At 35.4% G+C, this 4209-nt stretch overlaps 1 long non-coding RNA gene across 1 annotated transcript; it reads right to left on the bottom strand.

The window, feature by feature from the left end:
• Positions 1 to 973: 973 nt before the first annotated feature.
• LOC126717756 (uncharacterized) lies at positions 974 to 3487 on the bottom strand. Its single transcript, XR_007652745.1, has 3 exons — positions 3244 to 3487; positions 2027 to 2088; positions 974 to 1187 (listed from the first exon to the last, which is right to left on the bottom strand). It is a non-coding gene; the product is annotated as an uncharacterized LOC126717756 (long non-coding RNA).
• Positions 3488 to 4209: the final 722 nt, after the last annotated feature.

Raw genomic sequence — 4209 nt, 5'->3', positions numbered from 1 at the left:
CAGGTTTGTTTCGTTCCTCAGTATACCGTAACACTTCTTTCTGCCACGGTATAAATGCTTTCTCTCTCCACTCTCAAGGCATGCACCCAATGGTTCCCCCTCAAACTTGCCTCTTTTGGGTGGTCTATCATCCCAGCAAGACGTACCTCCCAAAAGGGCTTGGGCAGGAGCCGCAAAATAGATCTTTTCCCCTCTCCACACCACCAAACCATACCCCCTTTATCTCTTACCTCTGGCCCATGGCCCCACCACATCCTATATTGGCTGGGTACAGGCTGGTGGTGTCTGGGCCTTGCGCGTGCTTCCCTTTCAGATATGTCCAAGAGCCTGCCTGCCGCTCATGCGTTTGCCGTGATCTGGATACTCTTTGTCTGTGTTTTCTGACCTTTCATGTGGGCTTTTCTTTGGTTTCCCGCTCCATTCAGGAGCTGGGCTTTGTATGATGATAGGCCTTGCATTTCTTTGGCCCACTCTTGATTTTTTTTATTGCCTACAACGTTGAACTGTTATTCCTCTCGTAATAACTTAATCCTGATGGACCTCTTTTTGGGCCAGCTGTTTATCCCTTTTCTCAGTGGCCTGTCATGGGCACTGTTTTTGCTTTTACTCATGGGCTCCTATGTCCCTTTGGGCATCCACGGCCCGATTGCTTTCTTTGTGCTTCCTCGACCCGTTTGCTAATTCCACACTCCCATGGGCTTTTTACTAACTTCATTGGGCTTCCTTGGCCCAATAACCTTATTCTTATCTTTGGGGTTCATGGGCCTGCTGTCACGCCCCAAACCCGATACTCAGATTTGTGACCATGACCGGCATGCTAATATCAAGCCTAAACCTGATATTAACAAGAACCACTTAACTTTTACAAAAATTTTAGCGAAAGCTTTCCTTTTCTTTTCAATCCTTGTTTCTTTACTTAAATTATATAACCTTTGACTTGACATTCAGAGCATCTACATTGTACTCCAAAGAATAACATAATCCACCAATCATTTAATTTCCACACTTTTACATAATACATAGCTTGATACTTTAAGGTATACACAACTTTCATTTGATCCTAAAATACACAATAACTATAAAGCTAAACGTCAGAATGTTAATTTAGGATCTATACATATAAAACTAAACCAGCTCCTTCCAAAACTCGACTAAGGCTCCCTCTGCTCCAAAATAAAACCTGCTAACTGAAAGAGTGGAAGGGGTGAGCTACACAACTCAGTAAAGGTAAGATATATGAGAATTCAATAAGGATGCATGTAAATCAAATCATTTCATTCTATGAATATTCGAATAGGAGAACATCTTTTCATGCATAGTATTTAATACTATTCATAATAATAGTATACGCTCTTCATAGAAAATAATTGTTCTCATTTTTCTTATCAGTTTAATATTATCAAAACCTTCCAGATTAAACTTCCTTCACTTCCTACAAAAGTCGCCATACATATATTCTCATTACAAGATAATTATTTTAACTTAAATCAAATAATCGGCAACTTTGTATTAAGCTAGAAACAACTTGACTAATAAGAAAACTTTTCTTTATAAACTTCTTCCCATAGAATACTATAACTTTCATGATAATAAAACTTAACGTTTTATAAAAACAGATATCTGATAACTTTTAAACATAACCTGCACTTTCATCAGAAACTTTATCTTTAATGAACAGCTTTCTTTCCATGGAAAGCTAGTAATTAACCCCTACTAGTCGAGTTCAGATTACCAGAGGACATAACCCGAAAACATTTCATACTTTACATCATACTGAAATTTCTTCTTTTGCATAACATTTCATAATCATAGCACTCCCATTCTTTTCATTAAACATCATGTTCGTGAAATCAATAATAGCATCAATATGCTTAAATCATATACATAAGTTTTTCGAAAGCTCACGAACATATCTTTGTCAGAATAATGATTACATGCCATATCTCTAATCAAAAACATTTTAATGCATAATATACTTTAAAATAACCTCATGACTTACCAAATGCCCATATAACTTATCCCTTACCTGAAAGCAGAGGAACCGAGAGCCTAAAGTCGAAGGAGCTTAGACTTGGATACTGGTAACACCTAAACCATAAATCAAAGCTTATTACTATCCATAATTCTTTACCATAAACTTCACATTCATCTCAAAGCCTATTTCTTAGAATTAAGGAAATCCTAATCCCACCTCAACGAGGTTCCCACAAACAAAAAAATACATTCATCAACAACAAGTACAAAATCCTAGAGAAACCAACATTCTTATATTAATCCCATATCTCTAAAAGAGCTAACTTTATTTCAAAAGGTGCTTTAAGGTTAGGGCAATAATGCATGCATAAATATAAAATTTTTTAAGCATGATCATGTAACTATATAGATTCATATGATAACATACAACACGTCGGGCAAAACAGCTTCATACATACAATCATCCCATGGTTTACAACCCCTTCCTTTGGGTACTAAACCTCAAAACAAGTTACACAAAATTAATCTATGATTGAAACATACCAAAAGATAAGCATATCAAATTATAGCTCAAAACATTCACCCTAACTTGATAATTAAATCCACAAAGTTAGGCATGTCCCTTACTATTCACTGTTCTATTCCAGCAGCATAGGCTCCATTTGTAAAATACAAACGGGCTACTCAAACACATCCAATTGTCATGAAATTTTACATAACTACTTCCCTATATGTCCAGTATATACCATAAAAATTTCGGAGTCAAAGCATAAACCCATGATTTACTAAAAATCACGCAAGACAGCATACTCAAATCTGTCCTGTCAGAAATTCATGCAACTTATAAATTAAACCATTAATTTTATGTTCATCCAAATGCTGTGAGACCAATTCAATAACAACCAAAAGTGTCTTAAGTTTCATAGGAATTATCCCTAGCATCCAAATTCACTATATAAAATTTAATACATAATTTAACATGCATGAACACAAAATCTGTCACAGTGACAGCTTCAGAACATATTCTTACAAAATCATCAACAAATAGCAATAAGCCTTAATTTCATTTGGGTATTTTTATACCTATAATTAACATACTAAAATATGTTATTAAACATTAAATAAACCATAATATCATTAAACCTTCAAATCACTAAAACAGAATCACCAATTCAACTTCCAAAAACAGAAGCAGAGAACAAAGAGGGAAAGTAAGCAAATAATTATACTATTCAAATACACAAAATCAGATGAGGTTTAATTACTTACCCACCACAATTTGAAGCTGAAACCTTAGGGTTAATTGTTTAATTTCATCTTTAGAGAGGAATGTATTGTGTTGGTGAGAAAGGGAGGGCTGCCGTGTAGAAGCAACAGAAGAAGAGAGAAAGAAGAACAAAGAAAGAGGAAAAGGAGTAGTGAGAGAGGGGCTGGACTTCTGATCTGATGCAGCCAAGAAAATGAGTAAAGTGTGAAGACTTTTGGGGCAGCAAAAAAATCAGATAAGAGAGGTGGAAAAATTGGGGTGGATACATGTATGGCTAGGGAAAGAAATATCCCACCCACTTTCCACATTCTTGCATTCACACTTATATATATATATATATATATATATATACCATAAAGGGGGAAGGGGACACGCTGCTGAAGACAAGGAGACGGAAGCACAGTAATATTGTAAATGGAAATAATGTAAAGAACTTGAAAGTAAATAGCTTGAAAATAAATAACTTGAATGTAAGAACAATAATAAGGCGGTAGAACCAGCCAAGCAGTATATATCAAAATAATTCAAAGTAAATAAGAACAATAGTTCAAAATAAATGAAAGCAATTTAAAACCATCCGGTATGGCGGTAATCCGTCCAAGGTGGTGGTAGCAACAAGTAAAGTAATGAACATAGAACTGAAAATACTTCTTATTGAAAGTAGGATAAACACTTACAGTAGTAGTAGTGAATACAAGATTTTAACAGTTACAAAGCTTGAACTAGTCCTAGTTACAAGGTTTGTAGGATTACAAGGCTTGTAGTGAAAAAGGATGAACAAGGTTGTAAACAAGGTAGTAGTAGTAGAAGCAAGTGGGTTATCTCTCTAAGAAGGCTAGTTCTAAGAGAAATCAGAACTAATATTTTGCTTCTAACTTAGCTTGAGTTGAAACTTGCAAACATAAGGGACAACCCCCCTTAAATAGGCAAAATTCGGAGTGAACAGTGTCATGAACAGTAACGGATGA

This window comes from Quercus robur, chromosome 3 (assembly GCF_932294415.1).
Source record: "Quercus robur chromosome 3, dhQueRobu3.1, whole genome shotgun sequence".
Taxonomy (NCBI): Eukaryota; Viridiplantae; Streptophyta; class Magnoliopsida; order Fagales; family Fagaceae; genus Quercus; species Quercus robur.
The sequence above is the reverse complement of the archived record's forward strand: the minus strand, read 5'-3'. Positions and strand labels throughout refer to the sequence as shown.